This window comes from Thermobia domestica, chromosome 1 (assembly GCF_964235325.1).
Source record: "Thermobia domestica chromosome 1, izTheDome1.hap1.1, whole genome shotgun sequence".
NCBI lineage: Eukaryota > Metazoa > Arthropoda > Insecta > Zygentoma > Lepismatidae > Thermobia > Thermobia domestica.
Window position 1 is genome coordinate 302345613 of NC_137454.1, and position 22290 is coordinate 302367902.

A 22290-nucleotide genomic window follows, 5' to 3' on the forward strand; every position below is an offset into this window, starting at 1 on the left:
TCGAGAAATTCATTGTCTATAAGCATTGTTTTAAAGTTGTAGATGTAAACTAAGGAATATGTTCTACTCACTGGCGCAAATCCCGCGGGGGGAATGACAGGTACATGCCCCCTCCAATCTTGGAACTGAGGGGGACTTCTCCCCAATAATCCGATTTGAAATGAGTTTTTTGGGAGAAATTTGATGATTTTTGTCCGATTGCTCCAAAGGAACGTGAGATAAAATAGACGTCCCCCAGAATAAGCCTCAAATTTGCAGCCTCCCAACGCTGAAGACAACTCTGATCCACCACAACATTGTTTTTCAACTTCATAAATATTTTGGACATCGCAAAAAAAAAAAAAAAAAAAAAAAAAACTACACTCTTAAAAATTCAGGTGGTTTCGCAGAAAATTCACCGTAAAATTTACAGGTCTTTTACCAGAATTGACATTTCAGGTGAAATTTCAGTAAATTTTGAACAGTGTATCCAGCATTTGACAAAAGTTCTTTCGAGTTGCTTGAAGTTGTTATCATATTTCGAATAATAGAATGAGTATTAAGTTATACGAAAGAAAATAACTTTCAAAGATGTTTTTCATTATTTCTTCTGGTTTAATTGCAAAATAATTTGAAGAATTATTAAATACTTTTAGCCTTATATTTAGTGGTTGCAGACACTGTCGTAAGATACTTTTATAACAAATGAAAGTTGTTTCCGCAACTGAAGCATTTAAGACAAAAAAAAAAAAATCTCGCCAGTAATGGGATTGTTTCTGTTGTGTGTATTCCAACGTTAGAGACTGTTGATCATACGTTTTCTTCATTTACATTATAGGTGAGTACATTTATTACTATTATTTTAAGTATATTTATAAGGTTCTTATTGCTTATATTTTACGGATTGGAGTTCAAGTTTCTTTTAGTATTTTATTATCGTCTTCTGTGTAAAGTTTTGACCGGTGAAGCACCTCGGTTTTTTGCATCCAAAGTTTGATCCCATGTTCAGTGTACAAATAACGCACTGACGTTCAAGTCACATATTATGCAACATCACATAAGGAAAAGTACGTTCGGAAGTGTTCTAGTGCAAGTAGTAATGTGTGCCGTCAATTTAAGTGCAAGAAAAAAATTTGGGCCTTTGTGCCGTAGAGTAGATCCAGTATTTTCAGGCCTATAAACGTTAAAATTTTATTATTTATCAAGAAATTCGCTGTCACTACCTTAGAAATTGTTTCTTGGTGCGCATTCACTTTAAGAGGATCTTACCGTTTGTGTGTAAATACTGCGTCCGGACATATGCTATAAAACTGCAGTAACCTGTGCTGGGTGGCCATTAAAGGCACGAATGCCATGTAATAGAGTCAAGACAGGGCAGCCCGAGTGGTAGCAAGGGGTGCGTGCGTAGGTAGCAGGCGTGTCAGCGATGGTAGGTATTCGCGTAAACAAGGATGTCGTTGAAAACACTTAGATAAATTTGGTTGTTTTCTTAACACACGATTACTTACCTTTACCATTTGTACAATGCCGACACTGCATTTAGGAAACTATAAACAACTAACTGGTTTGTGGTAGAGGACTTGAATTCCCCTGATAACCTTTCATGTGCTCACTTCTCTCATATCATTAACACATTTGAATATACGTATAACTGTTTCTACATTTCTTTATTTTCAATGTTTTCCTACATTGGTCATATTTTCTGCTCAATTTCAATAATACGTACCGGTCCACAAAATATAATAACTCTTTTCTTCACAACACACATTCTTATAACACTCAAAATCGAAATTGAACACCGAGTTGCCATCTTAGAATACGCCGAACGAATTTCCTCATTATACCCTAATGTCTCATGACAGCATGCATCCGCTGAAAATAGTACCAACAGCACGCAGATTTTCACGTCTGAAAATATTACATTAAACTATCTAGCGTGAATTTAAAAAAAATACTATGTCTTTCCTTGAAAATTTACGTATTTTTCATATTTCAGGTCCTACTCTCACGCACTTAACTCGAAATCCTCTGTGGATGCTTCGTTACACATTTTAACCAGTTAATGAAAATAGTGGAGATCGGAATATGACTTCGCTTTCGTGCCTTTCTCTAACAGTTGATTGCTAGGAAAAAAAGGTGAGTAAGGCCAGGTGAATTAAGGTTACAAATTTTACAGTAGCCCTGTAAACATACTTTTTTTTTTTTTTGGTAAGAAGTTTTCAATTTAATACACTGCTTTGCTGAACATTCGAAATTTATCGGGCATATTAATCAGCATATTGAGTTACTGGCTAAGACATACCAACATCATTTGCTTTATACAATAATTATTGTTTTTTATAGTTATCGTTGTTATTTAGCAACAGTTAAACTCTCTTTAACGTAAAGTGTTTCATGCTTATTTTCAATGTTCCGATGTACAGTTGTCTCATAAATTTTGCATGGCACAACTTATCAATAAATATTACTCTTCAATCCTTATTCTTAATATAAGTTTAAATGGTTGCATGGTAGTGTTCATTTTGAATACAACTCTTGAACTTTAACAAATAATTTTCTATGAGTAGTGTACAATTTTCTATGAGTATAATTTTCTATGAAATACGGGATTTTTTTAATATGCTTGTCTTTAGGTATTTATAAAGGAATAATTTTTAAAATCATGAAAGACTGAAAATTTCAAATAATATGGAAAGATTGGCAATTTATCTATAAAAATGAATACATTATTTAAAATATTTACAGCTCATACTGAACTGAATTACATCTTTGATAACTTTTTTTCTTTCCTTATTATGAAACAATGGTATCGTGTGGCTACTTGGCAGTTGTTACCTTTTGCTGTGCGTCAACATAAAACCTCGGTTTACTAATTGCTACATTATGATCCGCTTGTCTTCATTACGGTCTGTACGCTGTAAGTTGAAATCATTCCTAATGCTGTAGCGATATTTTCTTACATTCTTTTATATATATATATATATATATATATATATATATATAATTATTTTGCTCACCAAACACCACACATCAATACCATATATTAATGATTTACTTTTTTTTTTCACTTATTCAAGGGTTTCATTATAAACAACTTTTCGCTGAAGATAGTTAATATGTGCCGAAATATTAGATGAGGCAAGCATCAAAGTCCGTTAATTTTAACTATCATCTATCTTGATTCTACAGTATAGCGTTGCTTAGTGCGTTTATATAATTGACCCTGATTCAGTAGAGAGATGATTCGCTTTTATAAGAACAATGTCTTAACATTAGTAGATCCCACATCAAATTTTTAAGATTAGAAGAAATAAATATGACAGGGCTTCCGGTTAGCTGAATAGTCAGCACGCGAACCTTCTGCAAAATACGTATGCAATAATTTCTCGATACTTCTGCCTATAATTTTATGAAATAAAAGGTTTTTTAAAACGAAGTCGTTTGCTGATATTTGAACAAAGAAGTCAACAAATAAATAAAAGTAAATGAAATGAAATCTTTGAGTTTTACATCCCGTGGTTTTGCCGGCTAGGCTAAAGAAGACGGTTATGAGGAGAAATGAAAGAAATTGTGGAATGAAGAAAGTGGGAGAAAACAGGAGAATCTCGAGAAAACCCACCCACTCGGTGTTTGTTTAACACAAAGCTCACTTTCCGCGAGCTGGAATCGATCCAAGGACCCCATGCACTAGATGTGAACGCTCTACCACTGAGCCACCGCGACACCCTAAAGAAATGAAGACTACAAACTAACCAATCACATTTTTTTAACCATGCATCGAAATTGAACTAAAGTGATGTGAAAATAAACCTGTATTGTACCATTCAACCCATACACTTCATAGTTGAAGTTCCAGATAACAATTATTCATAATGTAAAACTGGAAAAAGGGGCTGTTGCCACAGCAACCACTGTTGCCATAACAACGAATCCTGTCACCGCTCGTCAATCTAAAACTGATTGAAAAAAAAAAATCTGCAACAAAAGTGATGCACAGAATAAGTCGTGAGTGGGAACCCTTCACCCCTGGTGGGGATGTTCATGAAGCTATCAGCTTATGCCTAATTATATTGGAATATAATTTCCATTTCTTAATTTCTTAATTTCGAACATACTAGGTTCGATCGAAAAGAGAAAACCTTTTATCGGACTTCTAAAGAAAATAAAATCAAATAAATAAATACATGACCGTGTTTATTACATATAGAATTCCCAGTCACGACCCCCCTTTCAGTTTTATTAAAAATAAATTAGAAGGAGAAGAAGATGAAGAAAAGAAAAAGAAGATAGAAGAGGAAAGATGTAAAGTAAGAAGGTGATAAAGGGGAAGCGGTTACTAAATATTTTGAGGAATATGGTAAAGGAAAGTGAATAATTATCTAATTGTGATCATTTCCTTTAGCTATTGGGTGAATGTCTGGTATTAGGGTGATCAAAGATAGACACATGTTAACCCATACATCCCCGATCTAGATCCATTTGACCCCAACTACCGAATTATCCCAATCTAGCTCGGAGATAGATGAGAAAGTTTAATTTTACCGTTTATTCAATATTTCCAGAAGGTTTAGACTAATATTCAATATTTGAAAAATGAACGACGAAGTTGATGGCATGTTAGAAACGACCACAGGAAAAAAAAAAAATCAGAGTATCACATATGTGTCGAAGATTTTGACTTTCACAGTTCTCTCATGATGATCATTCGTTCAGGCTACTTCAGTCCTTTTTTCTTCCTTCATAGAGCCAACTTAAGTTAGTATTAACATTCAATGAGTTCAATTGATAACTACCAATAATTATAATAAGTCACATATGTATGACAAGATAATTGGTGCACTTAATACTAAACCTACATTTCACTCACACACACATTCATACAGGACAATGTATACTTCGGGTTGTATTTGGTTGAATTAAACTAACCTAACTACAATGCTATAGACATTTATTACATTTCAATAGAAGAAGATGTAGTTTGACATAACAGAGAAAAAATTTAATACATGAAAAGAATGTTTCATAAACATGCACAGAAATTCGCTACTTTCAACAAGATCAAATAACACATTTCTCTTTTTATATATATATATTAAAAGTTGGATTACATGAAAGAGAATTAAACCAAAGACGAGACAAGAAAAAAAAAATTCAAGGGTCAATATATATTTAAAACTCAGTGCAATGAATACATATCATTGCAGGAAAAGAAAAAAATAATTGGTTAATCATTAAAAAAAAAAAAACTTTAGTAATATTTTATTGAGTCTTTGTCTCAATAGGAGACGTATCGACTGTTTTATGAGTCTTTGTTCTCACGTCGATAATAGCTCCTTTTTTTTTTTTCTCAACTCTCTTTACGCACTGTGGTTTGTGTCCGTGAGAGTATTCAATTGTTTTTGTCTTAACTATAGACAACTAATTGCTTCATATCACATACATGTATATCTATATTTCTCATTTCGTCACTCGACGCACTTTATCTAAAATTTCAAAGTTTGTCAATATTAAGGAAAACTTATCAAATCCAGTCACAGATATTGGGAACATATTTCCATATTCCGGGATTCACATTAACTTATTAAACAGATTTCAGTTTGTTGAATTTAAGATCACTAATTTTTTCCTAGTATAGATCTTGTAGTCAAAAATTCTAGATACTGAATAGTTTGGTGTCCGATCGTAGGGGAGGGATTTGTTCCATGTTTTACTGATGGAAAAAGTCGTTGGAGGGGCGCACTGTTTCGTAGATTGCTAATTTCACTCGCAAAGTAAATTTGGGTAAGGATTAGGGTTATTCTTATTTATCTTACGACCCGCTACTTGTTTTATTCACATGCAGTAGTTAACATTATATTCCACTTTAATAGTTACAAAAATTAATAACAACTCAACAAAAGTAATTTATGACAATTTACGCGGGAATACTATATATCACAAATAGTTAATTAATACCGAGTGTCAAAAATCTATGGCAACCTAACAAGACCAGGGTAAATATCGAGCCCATTACATACATACTCGCATATATATATATGTATTCATATTAATCCATACAATAAATTTCACTTTAATATTTCGTCGACGTTTAAATTCTACATAACCGTTCATATTCGACAAGTATTCATATTTTATAAATATTTATATTTATTTGGCTCAAAGACAAAACAAAAACCCTGACTATCAAAATTCACCTTTTTTCCTTCATAAGGTTGCAACATTGTATTTCATATGAATAAACCCGATAATCAATAATCATTTTCAATTTACTAAAGATCCGCGTATATACACAAAAAAAATAGCTGGTGTTATTTAATGAGTTGATATAAGAGGTGGAAAATGCAACAAATAGAGCAGGCACGTAACTCTTAAAACTATGTAAGTACATATATAGATGTATATAAAAAAAAATCAATGTTATTCAAAACTAGTGGGCCCAAACTATTAATACATACACACTATATGACCAATCAATAGAAATAAAAACCAGAAATCAGTAATCAATTGATATAAGTTGTATGATCAATGAATAACGAAGGTTTCTAGGAATCTGAAAGCATAGTGTACCTTCCCGTCAATTTCTCCCGTGGTGGATTGAATATCGCGAAAATGGTCCTGAGTTGTGCTGCAATACCTCCACGAATTGCATCCTTCGATGTCTCAGTTAGTACATACGATCGAAATAAGTGAAATGAATATTGTACGTTTTCATGAGTTTCAGAAACCGGGGGGGGGAGGTTGAAAAATTTGAAAAAAAAAAATCTCTAAGTAATGAAGACAGAGAGAGAGATAGAGAAGAAGGAAGACGAAGAATAGGGGCGCCAAAGACTTAAGTGGGAAATAACTAACGCTACAAAGATAAAAGTCGAATTTCGCTCTCAACAAAATCCATAGCCAAAATATTCTTAACATGCCAAAAGGGGTGGTCTACTCAAATACGTAGACTCAAGAAGCGCCCTGCTGCCAAGGATGCAAGTTCTGTGTCCATCAGATCCCAATCCCACAAGAGTTTGGTTGTAAGATTGAAATCCGATCCCCGTATCCGGCCCAAACCAGCAGGGTCCCGAAAATCCTCCGGAAGGTTAGAGACGGCGTTAATTTAGATTTTCAAAAGAAAAAAAAATCATCCGACCACTTGGAAACTAGAAGATTCCAGAATAGTAATGAAATTAGAGTAATAGCTAAGATATCCCTAATTAGTGATTTGCCAAAATTAAAAAAAATTAAATAAACTGAATTTTGGATCGGTGATTTCAATAACCAAAACATCACCGATGGCTACCCCGCGCAGACACGCCACAGTCTGGGATGTCGTTAATTTCCCTCATCTAATTAAACTAAGAAAAGAAACGAAAATACTTAAGGGGACTAGGGGTCGACATCCGGGTACGCTATATTTAGTAGCAGTTAATTTAATCGGATAGTCCGAACTGAGTTATATGAACACTGCACAATAAATAAATAAGGTAAGCAACAAAACAAAAAAAAAATCTCGGAGAGGCTATGAATGTTAAAGGTACAACTGACCGAAACCTGTACTTTTCGATGATCACAGGAAATAGCAGTTGGTTTTCTTAATTATCATTTCTGTCAACATTTAGAAGTAATTCCCATATGATACTACTCTATCTATTGAAAGGCTTAAGATCTGGGGCTGTTATTATGAGGTACATAAATGCAAAGTGACACACAATTCCCAACTATAATTTACTATCCAAGTAGCAAACTCGGTTGGATGAATGCACCGGTGTAGAAGTCTAAACGCGAGAGATATTTTTTTTTTTTCTTCGTAAACACATTCGTATTTTCACTATATAAAATTCACTAGGCCTATTCATTTAACTATAGGGGTCATCATCTCGTTCACATTATATATCATATTATTAACATTTCATTACATTCATTCATTATATACTAATTTTCGCACGAAATAATATTTTATAAACACCCTATTTCGTACATTTTCACGCAGGCCATACACATATTTACATTACGCAGTAATAAATATATATATATATAATTATCACAATCTATCACGCTCAAACCACCACACGATCACATTCATCGAACCACGTACTCTTTATTTCGAAGCACCCAAATTGTATTTACTTTGCAGGTTTAAAAAAAAAATCATACATGTATTTACGGAAAGTTAAATTGTCAATGATTAATCTATTTCTGATTTGTTGATAAAACTGAAGCAACAATGGAATTTTCTACAGCCACGGGAAAGAAAAAGAATTTAATACTACATTTTTAAACAAACAGTAACAGCATATGGGTTTTACTTCTATTAAGAAAATAGGTGTTCTTTATTTCAGCGGATTATTCATTTTCTATTGGACCTAGCAAACTGAAATTTTCAGTACAGTAAGATCTCATGCTATCTTATATGAAGGTATACTCATCCGAACCGAAAACCATGTCCACGGGAAGTAATTTGAGAATAACTGTCCAAAATCAAACAATCTAAATCACTAAGTCATGCGATGTCGTACTGTCAACAAACAATTGACTACCGAAAACTGACGCTATGGCGCTGTAGTGGAGGCATAATTTACCGTGTACTGAAATGTATACTTGTACTCATTAATCAGAAATTTAATATTTACTCTGGTTTATTTATGTTAGAAAAATGGTACTAAATTAAAGCATATTTATACACTGTCCAAATCGAAAATTCACACACTCACACAAAACTACTAACTACATACACCACTGTTAGTACTATACATAAAGACAACTAACTAAACTAAACATGCACCATTTAGTTACATGCACGTTGACGAAAATAACCTAACACATTAGATTTAGAATACATTACTCCCTCGTCGATATATACATAGTCGGCTCTATTTAATTTAAAGGGGGTCAAAAATGAAAAAGGTAACACTAGGTCTAATTGACCTGACCAATTGTTTACATGATGATTGCCAAAAATTGATGCCCGGGGGGCACCTTAACGAGGTTTATGGAGGGACCCTTCCCCTGAAAGGGGAAAAGGCCCTAAAACGAACAATAACTAACCCATTCCCCCGCTAGAACTGGTTCAATTTGGAAAAGGGGATAGGAGCCCTTTTAAGCTAACTTAAGCTGCCATTATTATTATTCACTTTACAACCATCAAACCTACGTACATGCGATTACTGAATAAATAATAGAAAGTCACATTTAATTAATACACGAACAACATGCACCAAACAGGTCGTAATTTCCCTAATCCCTACTTGAGTTTGAAATAAAAAAAAGTAAAGTCACTCTTTCACTGTTGTCTATTCTCGATAGGCAGCAAACATGGCTTCCGAGCAAACAGAACTGGAATTTATTTCACTGAATTGCAGCTTCTTTACCAAAATTTGCGGATTTTTCGGGCTCCTATTCTGTTGTAAATCTTTAACTATTGGATTACATTATATGTTACCTTAGTTGTCCTTGGAAATTGGAATTCTTCCCGAAAAATATGTAGCACAAAATTCACAAGCTGCTCCTTGTAGGGTTTCTTCGATTGTTCTGATAACATTGCGCCGAAAAAGCCAGAGGTAAGAGAATTCCTCCAATCAGAACGAAACTTTAGCCGCGGAAATTACAAAGCAAATAGAAATTTGGCAAATCCAGATATAACCGGATCTGAAAGTGACTATGGACTAGTGAGAGGGGGTGAGGGAAAGATTAGGTACCTGGCCAAAATCTACATTGGTCTGAAATTAAGGAAATTTATATCCAATAACGGAACTATGTTCCGGTATGACGTCAGAATGGTAAACCTTGTAACTATTCAAGTTATATATCCGTAAATAGGATTTACACTTAATCAAAATATAAATAAATATATTATACAGTGGGAATATGGTTACTAACAAAACCTTTGGGTTTATTATATTTAATTCGAAGTAAAGAGAGTAAGTAAATTGTGTAACTAAACCGAAATTGAATTAAAAAAAAAATTACTAGGTACAGGGTGCGTAAAAAAATTGCCATTACTTTCAACTGTAATGGTATATTACAGTTTTCCCCGGCCCATTAACAAAATTTTGTTAGAATAACAAAATTTTGCTAATTGGGAATACTAACTAATGATGCTTGTTAAGTTAACACACTCATTCATCCCATTCAAACGTTACCAGTCACTCTAGGACAGTATATTATATCTACTTGGGGTATTGCGCAAGTAATTCACTACGTTTATCTTCTGTACAATTGAAAATCTTTAAATTTCGAAAATTGTGAGTTCCGATACTTTTTTTTTTTTCAATAGTGTTCATATAGCAATAGAACGGACAGAAGTTCTAACTGAGAAATCGACAGAGACAATTCGTAAGGCTTCAGCCGTCGACTAGTATATCAAATGACATTAGGATGCAGTTTCCCGTCTATCACTGCCATTTAATATTGTTCTAGGCTCACCGTTACCACGCACTTGCGAAGGGACTGAATTCTGGGGTAGATTTACATTATTGTTACTATTATTCTGACTATTACCGTTCTCCCTTCTTCCGTACGCCCTGTTAAAATTCCTCCTGGTGTTATCGCCCCTATCCGGGTTCGATGCCATGTTGGTACGGTCATAGGGACGATAACTCCGGCGATTGTTGAACATGGGCCGATTCCTAAATAGTCGCCGGCCATTATTGTTGTTTTCTGAGCCATACCCACTAGGATAACGAGATCCAGCTTGGGTATAACTCAGGAAATCTGTCTGGCAACTTGCCGTTACCTTTGTCTTCGTCGGTTTTAGAATTTTTGCCTGTCGGGCGAAGTATCGTTTTGGTGGACCACCAACTTCCTTGCCGCACAAGGCAGCTAAACGTGAGGTGACTTCTCGCACCGTTTGGCACAAGTGGGACGCTATGGCCCGGGACTCATCGGGTGGAAGAGCGTTAACTATAATATCTACAAGTTCAGCCTGAGAGGGATGTTCAGCTATCTGATAATATAGTTCGATAATTTTCCAAGCATAGTCCAAGAGGGACCCATACTTGGAGCGATCATACCGGAGTGATTGTAAGTTTCTCTTTTGGAGCCGTTCGATGTGCTCATTACAATATTCTTCTTTAAAAAGAATCAAAAAATCACTAAACGTCCGGATTTGGTATTTAACCGAAGCAAACCATGCGCCCGAAGCGGCGATCAAACATTTTTCAACTATCTGCAGGCGTTCCCCATCAGTAAGTTTATACATGTCTAAATATTGCTGCAGTCTCCGCAGGAAAACTCGAGGTAACCCGTTAGTAATGTTCCCATCGAAAGTGGGAAAACGTTCAATATCCCGGAGGGAAACTTTAGAGCTCATACTATACGGGGCAGGAAAATAATCCAGTGGAATCAACGCGTTATCCTGAGCAGTTGGGGTTGTAACCGGATTTGCCACCGACGGAGTGGTCACTGAACTGAACGCTCCCATATGACCAAGAGAGGTTTTGTAATTTGTGTTGACCATGTAAGGTTCAAACTTAGGACCCACCACGGTAGTAACCGACGGTCCGGCACATCTCCTTTCCCCTCCTGGCAGCACGCTGTACGATTGTACCATTCCAAAGGTAGAGTGAGCATTTACGCTAGTGACTGTTGTAGTCACAACACTCGACTGCATCGGTACATCAAAATTACTCAACCATGATTTTGAGGTTGGCTGATGCGGGGGGCAATACATTGCTGTGTCCCGTGCATCAGGCAACACTTGACTCTTACCCGGGAGGACGTTACTTCTTTCTGGGAGAATTTTCCCTGGAGAATCGCCATCAGGAAAAGGATAGGAGATATCAGGCTTGGCGATTTGCAATTTAGTAATATTCCCCTTAATACTGTCTACTTCGGTTTGAATTCGACTAATTCTTTGGTCAACCGACTCTAGTTTAGATTCTATTGATAGGTCGGATATTACAACATTCAATCTACTTATTTCAGCCTGCTGCTGTTCAACTTTTTGTTCGATGTCACCAAATCTTTTGTTTGTACTCTCAAACCTTATATCTATTTCGTTGAATTTCTCATTTGTTTCGTCTCTGAGCTGCTCGGTGGACTGTTGGGCCCGGTATCTAACCTGCTCCAGTTCAGTAGATGTTTGATCTTTCAATTTGCTCATCGAAGAAGCAAAGTCCAAACAGATCTGGTCAATTTTATTGTTTAATACCTCGAATCGAGCGTCGGTCTCTCGTTTCGAGGTATCAAACTTCTCATTTATTTCACGTCTCATTTCTGCATTCTCACGCCTCATTTCTGCATTCTCACGCCTCATTTCTGTATTATTTTGTTCCATGTTAGTGAATCTTTCGTTCATCATCTCCATCATCTGGCGAATTAATGCAGACGTGTCAGACCCTCCAGATGACATTCCTTCCTTCGGGTTTGCCGTCTGATCCCGAGAATCACTTTGATTTCCACTCTTTTCCTCATCGTCGAGGTCAGATATCTCCGCTGGAGATATTTGGCCTCGGTCCTTTTCACAGTCCTCACAATATTTTTCTATTTCGCCGGTTTGAACTTTTTCTGCATTTTCCGCAGTATCATCTAAATTGGAACAAGCAAAGTGGATCCATTTTTGTCCACAACCGGTGCATCTAATTAATCTTCGCGGGGCGCGAGATCTTTTCTCTTTTTCATTTAATGTGCATTGAGTGCACGTGATTTCACACTCGCCCTGTGACACCACAACCTTTTTTGTTGCCATAGCTTTGAGACACTTTACACTTTACAAAAGACAAGATATATATAGCAAAAATACACATATACTATAAAATACTTATTTGCTATCCAGACAAGTATTATTCATGACTTAAAGGACTCCCATTCTCTTTCCTTCCTTGAAACCCTTCTAGCGTTTAATTCTAATTTTAGAAAAATTTGGACACTCCTTCTCTTTCTCCCCCTTAGAAAAGGAAACAAAAATGACAAAGTAGCCAACGACTCTACTTATTTCATTTGACTATAAAATTTCTCTTATTAATTTCAATGTTGTAATCAATTCAACATGCCTTCAACCTCACTCTTTGACATTCTTAAAAAAAATTTCAAATCTATCGGTCGCCATTTAAACTGAGATCCGTTGCCATGGGAACAAGCGTTGCCATGACAACCATTCTTGTCGCGGTTCACCAATTCAAACTGATTGGCATGATAACTGGTATTATTCAATAAGCATTTTCAGATCCGTTACCACAGTAAACATGCGTTACCATGGCAACAGTCCTGTCACGTGTCGCCACTTTAAAACTGGAAAAAGGGGCTGTTGCCACAGCAACCACTGTTGCCATAACAACGAATCCTGTCACCGCTCGTCAATCTAAAACTGATTGAAAAAAAAAAAAATCTGCAACAAAAGTGATGCACAGAATAAGTCGTGAGTGGGAACCCTTCACCCCTGGTGGGGATGTTCATGAAGCTATCAGCTTATGCCTAATTATATTGGAATATAATTTCCATTTCTTAATTTCTTAATTTCGAACATACTAGGTTCGATCGAAAAGAGAAAACCTTTTATCGGACTTCTAAAGAAAATAAAATCAAATAAATAAATACATGACCGTGTTTATTACATATAGAATTCCCAGTCACGACCCCCCTTTCAGTTTTATTAAAAATAAATTAGAAGGAGAAGAAGATGAAGAAAAGAAAAAGAAGATAGAAGAGGAAAGATGTAAAGTAAGAAGGTGATAAAGGGGAAGCGGTTACTAAATATTTTGAGGAATATGGTAAAGGAAAGTGAATAATTATCTAATTGTGATCATTTCCTTTAGCTATTGGGTGAATGTCTGGTATTAGGGTGATCAAAGATAGACACATGTTAACCCATACATCCCCGATCTAGATCCATTTGACCCCAACTACCGAATTATCCCAATCTAGCTCGGAGATAGATGAGAAAGTTTAATTTTACCGTTTATTCAATATTTCCAGAAGGTTTAGACTAATATTCAATATTTGAAAAATGAACGACGAAGTTGATGGCATGTTAGAAACGACCACAGGAAAAAAAAAAAAATCAGAGTATCACATATGTGTCGAAGATTTTGACTTTCACAGTTCTCTCATGATGATCATTCGTTCAGGCTACTTCAGTCCTTTTTTCTTCCTTCATAGAGCCAACTTAAGTTAGTATTAACATTCAATGAGTTCAATTGATAACTACCAATAATTATAATAAGTCACATATGTATGACAAGATAATTGGTGCACTTAATACTAAACCTACATTTCACTCACACACACATTCATACAGGACAATGTATACTTCGGGTTGTATTTGGTTGAATTAAACTAACCTAACTACAATGCTATAGACATTTATTACATTTCAATAGAAGAAGATGTAGTTTGACATAACAGAGAAAAAATTTAATACATGAAAAGAATGTTTCATAAACATGCACAGAAATTCGCTACTTTCAACAAGATCAAATAACACATTTCTCTTTTTATATATATATATTAAAAGTTGGATTACATGAAAGAGAATTAAACCAAAGACGAGACAAGAAAAAAAAATTCAAGGGTCAATATATATTTAAAACTCAGTGCAATGAATACATATCATTGCAGGAAAAGAAAAAAAATAATTGGTTAATCATTAAAAAAAAAAAACTTTAGTAATATTTTATTGAGTCTTTGTCTCAATAGGAGACGTATCGACTGTTTTATGAGTCTTTGTTCTCACGTCGATAATAGCTCCTTTTTTTTTTTTCTCAACTCTCTTTACGCACTGTGGTTTGTGTCCGTGAGAGTATTCAATTGTTTTTGTCTTAACTATAGACAACTAATTGCTTCATATCACATACATGTATATCTATATTTCTCATTTCGTCACTCGACGCACTTTATCTAAAATTTCAAAGTTTGTCAATATTAAGGAAAACTTATCAAATCCAGTCACAGATATTGGGAACATATTTCCATATTCCGGGATTCACATTAACTTATTAAACAGATTTCAGTTTGTTGAATTTAAGATCACTAATTTTTTCCTAGTATAGATCTTGTAGTCAAAAATTCTAGATACTGAATAGTTTGGTGTCCGATCGTAGGGGAGGGATTTGTTCCATGTTTTACTGATGGAAAAAGTCGTTGGAGGGGCGCACTGTTTCGTAGATTGCTAATTTCACTCGCAAAGTAAATTTGGGTAAGGATTAGGGTTATTCTTATTTATCTTACGACCCGCTACTTGTTTTATTCACATGCAGTAGTTAACATTATATTCCACTTTAATAGTTACAAAAATTAATAACAACTCAACAAAAGTAATTTATGACAATTTACGCGGGAATACTATATATCACAAATAGTTAATTAATACCGAGTGTCAAAAATCTATGGCAACCTAACAAGACCAGGGTAAATATCGAGCCCATTACATACATACTCGCATATATATATATATGTATTCATATTAATCCATACAATAAATTTCACTTTAATATTTCGTCGACGTTTAAATTCTACATAACCGTTCATATTCGACAAGTATTCATATTTTATAAATATTTATATTTATTTGGCTCAAAGACAAAACAAAAACCCTGACTATCAAAATTCACCTTTTTTCCTTCATAAGGTTGCAACATTGTATTTCATATGAATAAACCCGATAATCAATAATCATTTTCAATTTACTAAAGATCCGCGTATATACACAAAAAAAAATAGCTGGTGTTATTTAATGAGTTGATATAAGAGGTGGAAAATGCAACAAATAGAGCAGGCACGTAACTCTTAAAACTATGTAAGTACATATATAGATGTATATAAAAAAAAATCAAAGTTATTCAAAACTAGTGGGCCCAAACTATTAATACATACACACTATATGACCAATCAATAGAAATAAAAACCAGAAATCAGTAATCAATTGATATAAGTTGTATGATCAATGAATAACGAAGGTTTCTAGGAATCTGAAAGCATAGTGTACCTTCCCGTCAATTTCTCCCGTGGTGGATTGAATATCGCGAAAATGGTCCTGAGTTGTGCTGCAATACCTCCACGAATTGCATCCTTCGATGTCTCAGTTAGTACATACGATCGAAATAAGTGAAATGAATATTGTACGTTTTCATGAGTTTCAGAAACCGGGGGGGGGAGGTTGAAAAATTTGAAAAAAAAAATCTCTAAGTAATGAAGACAGAGAGAGAGATAGAGAAGAAGGAAGACGAAGAATAGGGGCGCCAAAGACTTAAGTGGGAAATAACTAACGCTACAAAGATAAAAGTCGAATTTCGCTCTCAACAAAATCCATAGCCAAAATATTCTTAACATGCCAAAAGGGGTGGTCTACTCAAATACGTAGACTCAAGAAGCGCCCTGCTGCCAAGGATGCAAGTTCTGTGTCCATCAGATCCCAATCCCACAAGAGTTTGGTTGTAAGATTGAAATCCGATCCCCGTATCCGGCCCAAACCAGCAGGGTCCCGAAAATCCTCCGGAAGGTTAGAGACGGCGTTAATTTAGATTTTCAAAAGAAAAAAAAATCATCCGACCACTTGGAAACTAGAAGATTCCAGAATAGTAATGAAATTAGAGTAATAGCTAAGATATCCCTAATTAGTGATTTGCCAAAATTAAAAAAAAATTAAATAAACTGAATTTTGGATCGGTGATTTCAATAACCAAAACATCACCGATGGCTACCCCGCGCAGACACGCCACAGTCTGGGATGTCGTTAATTTCCCTCATCTAATTAAACTAAGAAAAGAAACGAAAATACTTAAGGGGACTAGGGGTCGACATCCGGGTACGCTATATTTAGTAGCAGTTAATTTAATCGGATAGTCCGAACTGAGTTATATGAACACTGCACAATAAATAAATAAGGTAAGCAACAAAACAAAAAAAAAAATCTCGGAGAGGCTATGAATGTTAAAGGTACAACTGACCGAAACCTGTACTTTTCGATGATCACAGGAAATAGCAGTTGGTTTTCTTAATTATCATTTCTGTCAACATTTAGAAGTAATTCCCATATGATACTACTCTATCTATTGAAAGGCTTAAGATCTGGGGCTGTTATTATGAGGTACATAAATGCAAAGTGACACACAATTCCCAACTATAATTTACTATCCAAGTAGCAAACTCGGTTGGATGAATGCACCGGTGTAGAAGTCTAAACGCGAGAGATATTTTTTTTTTTCTTCGTAAACACATTCGTATTTTCACTATATAAAATTCACTAGGCCTATTCATTTAACTATAGGGGTCATCATCTCGTTCACATTATATATCATATTATTAACATTTCATTACATTCATTCATTATATACTAATTTTCGCACGAAATAATATTTTATAAACACCCTATTTCGTACATTTTCACGCAGGCCATACACATATTTACATTACGCAGTAATAAATATATATATATATAATTATCACAATCTATCACGCTCAAACCACCACACGATCACATTCATCGAACCACGTACTCTTTATTTCGAAGCACCCAAATTGTATTTACTTTGCAGGTTTAAAAAAAAATCATACATGTATTTACGGAAAGTTAAATTGTCAATGATTAATCTATTTCTGATTTGTTGATAAAACTGAAGCAACAATGGAATTTTCTACAGCCACGGGAAAGAAAAAGAATTTAATACTACATTTTTAAACAAACAGTAACAGCATATGGGTTTTACTTCTATTAAGAAAATAGGTGTTCTTTATTTCAGCGGATTATTCATTTTCTATTGGACCTAGCAAACTGAAATTTTCAGTACAGTAAGATCTCATGCTATCTTATATGAAGGTATACTCATCCGAACCGAAAACCATGTCCACGGGAAGTAATTTGAGAATAACTGTCCAAAATCAAACAATCTAAATCACTAAGTCATGCGATGTCGTACTGTCAACAAACAATTGACTACCGAAAACTGACGCTATGGCGCTGTAGTGGAGGCATAATTTACCGTGTACTGAAATGTATACTTGTACTCATTAATCAGAAATTTAATATTTACTCTGGTTTATTTATGTTAGAAAAATGGTACTAAATTAAAGCATATTTATACACTGTCCAAATCGAAAATTCACACACTCACACAAAACTACTAACTACATACACCACTGTTAGTACTATACATAAAGACAACTAACTAAACTAAACATGCACCATTTAGTTACATGCACGTTGACGAAAATAACCTAACACATTAGATTTAGAATACATTACTCCCTCGTCGATATATACATAGTCGGCTCTATTTAATTTAAAGGGGGTCAAAAATGAAAAAGGTAACACTAGGTCTAATTGACCTGACCAATTGTTTACATGATGATTGCCAAAAATTGATGCCCGGGGGGCACCTTAACGAGGTTTATGGAGGGACCCTTCCCCTGAAAGGGGAAAAGGCCCTAAAACGAACAATAACTAACCCATTCCCCCGCTAGAACTGGTTCAATTTGGAAAAGGGGATAGGAGCCCTTTTAAGCTAACTTAAGCTGCCATTATTATTATTCACTTTACAACCATCAAACCTACGTACATGCGATTACTGAATAAATAATAGAAAGTCACATTTAATTAATACACGAACAACATGCACCAAACAGGTCGTAATTTCCCTAATCCCTACTTGAGTTTGAAATAAAAAAAAGTAAAGTCACTCTTTCACTGTTGTCTATTCTCGATAGGCAGCAAACATGGCTTCCGAGCAAACAGAACTGGAATTTATTTCACTGAATTGCAGCTTCTTTACCAAAATTTGCGGATTTTTCGGGCTCCTATTCTGTTGTAAATCTTTAACTATTGGATTACATTATATGTTACCTTAGTTGTCCTTGGAAATTGGAATTCTTCCCGAAAAATATGTAGCACAAAATTCACAAGCTGCTCCTTGTAGGGTTTCTTCGATTGTTCTGATAACATTGCGCCGAAAAAGCCAGAGGTAAGAGAATTCCTCCAATCAGAACGAAACTTTAGCCGCGGAAATTACAAAGCAAATAGAAATTTGGCAAATCCAGATATAACCGGATCTGAAAGTGACTATGGACTAGTGAGAGGGGGTGAGGGAAAGATTAGGTACCTGGCCAAAATCTACATTGGTCTGAAATTAAGGAAATTTATATCCAATAACGGAACTATGTTCCGGTATGACGTCAGAATGGTAAACCTTGTAACTATTCAAGTTATATATCCGTAAATAGGATTTACACTTAATCAAAATATAAATAAATATATTATACAGTGGGAATATGGTTACTAACAAAACCTTTGGGTTTATTATATTTAATTCGAAGTAAAGAGAGTAAGTAAATTGTGTAACTAAACCGAAATTGAATTAAAAAAAATTACTAGGTACAGGGTGCGTAAAAAAATTGCCATTACTTTCAACTGTAATGGTATATTACAAATGTACATGTATTAACAAAGTTTTTCATAGATATGACAGAAAAGCCTATAGCCACTAAGGTCAAAGAGTATTCCAGATTCGATAAAGAGGATGATAAGGTACTTTCAGACTTGTCACAACATCTTCATGCGTTCAAACATAGGTCAATGATATTAAAGTGCTACACAGAACAAATTTGTTCATTAAGAGGAATGTTTATGAATAGTTTTGTACAAGAATGAACAATCTAGTTTGAATCTTGACAAAGACTACTTGAACAACAAACGAGTTAAAATAATCAACTGTCATCTGGAGCACAAACTTTAAAGTCTGAAGATTGTATGGTACAAAACAGGTTTATTTTCACACAACTTTATTTCCGGACATATTTATAATTTTGTTAAGTGGTTGGTGTTTTAATGAAGACGGGAGTTACTATCGAAAATTTCGGCAGTTACTATACGACTGACGTATACAAGATTAGTTCAAGTTAATAACGATTCTCTCTTGTTGTGTGTTCCAGTGACGTCGCTCCATACACCAAGTAAAGTGGCTTCACAACATTTGTCGGAGTAAAATTACTTATGGGTAGCTACTTGGCCATAAGACCTAAGTTTTCACTTCTTGTGCCGAACACTTACGGTGAATAGAACCTGATACACTGTGAGCGTGGCGATAGATGATTGCAATTCCACATAACAATCCACTTAAACGCTCTACAGTTCTGGAGGCCAAAATGCGAGGTCGTTCACGCTGCTTTTGTGTTCAGGAACGTCGCACCACTTTTCCTCTTCACTGCAACAACCTAAGTGAGTTTTTTTTTTTTTTTTTTTTTTTAAGAGCTTAAGTATCCTGAACCAGTTACACATTAGATGTGGCATGCAACCATCTCACCACGTTGGACGTTCGTGAAATGCACAGTTTTACTCATTCGGTTCTCTCACATATTTAGTACGATTATGAATGTTGTCCATATCTATGTATCCCAGACACATATGGTTTCCCTTTGTAACTGAAAAACACACTTCTTGTGTTTGATACCACTATTAGGTGAAATCTGTAATACTGATGATAATACACTATTTCTTATTACCTTTTATGGTGCGAAATTGTTAATCGTTTTTCACAAATACAAACCTGTTTTCGAGACTTCTATTTATCTTAATCCACAGTTCTTATGTCAGCTTCACGGATGTGAAATAGTGCAAAATGAGAATGGTTAGTGTTAACCAAAACTTAAGTAAATTTATAGAATAGTTAATGCAAAGGTATATAAATAATTCATAGTATTGTTTATGAAACAGAGAAGAGTTTGTCTTAAAAAATCGTACAGGAAAGGAAAATGTAATGATATGAGAGACATAAGAGAAACACCATTAAGCATGATATTGCGCTCAGAGCTACATAAGTCAATTTACAGCTTGAAAGAAATAAAAATAGGTTTTGCCTATTTTTCTCTAGTTTCGAAATATATTTGTTTCTGATTTCAGGTGTTTTGTTGGAATTAATCCAGAAATTGAATCCATTCCACGGAAAGCGAGGGAAGATACAGCAACATGATACTTCTAAGGATTATCCGTAGCAAATTTTTGACTTCCATGAAATAACTCATTGTCAGTTTATAAACGGAATATTGACTAGACTGGTCATTTCTTTTTTATTTCATGTACTATCATTTGAGAATTAAATATGATGAGATATTTAAGAATATATGGTTTTCATTTGATTTTACTAAGTCCTGTTAGTTTATTTTTAAATCTTTAAGTATTTCTTTTCAGTAGCGTCATTTCAGACTTTGCCAGGTAGGAGTAAGTTAGTCCATCAACATAAGAGTTTTACCTTTTGAATTAGTATTTTAGTATACAATTTATTGAAGAGCATGTGATTCTCAAACCCAGGAGGGTAATTATCCTCCTTGTCCTTCCCAAATGATTCCCTGCTTCTCTCTCTCTGAAAACCTTCTTCTGATCTCTGTACATGTAGACTTAACTCTGGTTGTATTACTGCTACAAAGAAAAAGTGTCGTGAATACATACACGTTTTTGTATACAAACTACTGTATATTCCTGAATGCAAGACTAGGTATTTTGCCGCAATTTTGTGACCGAAAATATGGAGTCGTTTTGCTTTTGCGACATATCATGTAAAGTTTTTCTTCACTGAACAGAATCACGAGATTCCATTAAACGATAAATTTACCCATTTCCTTGATTACCGCTTTAGCCTTCAATGTTTGCAGATTCACTGCAGAGGCATCATGTGGGAAGGGTAGGGGCAATTGCACCCCACTTAGTACTTAGTTTGAGAAATACATGCTTTTTAATAAATTGTGTACTAATATTCTAATGGAAAAACGTGAAACTCTTATGTCAGTGAACAATTTTGTTCCTCCTATCAAAACCTGAAATAACGCTATTGATCCAGTGGACCCTTCTAATGAGAAAGAGTAAGTGAGGATTCTATTTGATTTGATTTTTAATGTAGTTTTGAAAATATGTCCAGTATGTGCTATAGATGTATTTGTGTAATTCTTTGTTAAAAATATAGTCTTAGTAATTATGTGTGAATTTGCAGGGGGAAATAAAATTTAAAGTAATCCTAACATACGTGTGAAAAAGTGCACTTGAAAATATTCTTACTTGTAACTCTATCAGTAATAGTCACAATAATTGATTATTTATTAATATTATTTTTTCCCGTTTCTTCCTCGCAAAGTTGAATCTTGTACTTCAGTTATCGAAGACATTAGAGAAAGTGTTGTTTAAAGAATGTGAATATTGGTTTGCTGTCTTGTGAAAATGCAGATGATAGGAAAAGAAAGAGCGTAAACGCATTGTTCATTGTATTACATTGTCCAGAAAGAAAAGCAAGTTGTTAGTAGTAGGGGCCGTTCTGGGTAAATGGATGTTTAGATCGTTAGCGATGTCAAACATGTCAATCTTGCTCGAATTTTGCCATAATGTAATCCATTTTGGCTGCGAGGAGCGTCTTGGAC

At 34.8% G+C, this 22290-nt stretch overlaps 1 long non-coding RNA gene across 4 annotated transcripts; it reads left to right on the forward strand.

The window, feature by feature from the left end:
• Positions 1-510: 510 nt before the first annotated feature.
• Positions 511-21003, forward strand: LOC145661732 (uncharacterized). Of its 4 annotated transcripts, none has more exons than XR_014126902.1 (3): positions 511-817; positions 1976-2115; positions 2808-2889. It is a non-coding gene; the product is annotated as an uncharacterized LOC145661732 (long non-coding RNA). The 4 variants fall into 4 exon arrangements; XR_014126903.1 differs by lacking the exon at positions 2808-2889 and adding an exon at positions 20786-21003 and having other exon boundaries at positions 514-817; XR_014126904.1 differs by lacking the exon at positions 511-817 and adding an exon at positions 856-1408.
• Positions 21004-22290: the final 1287 nt, after the last annotated feature.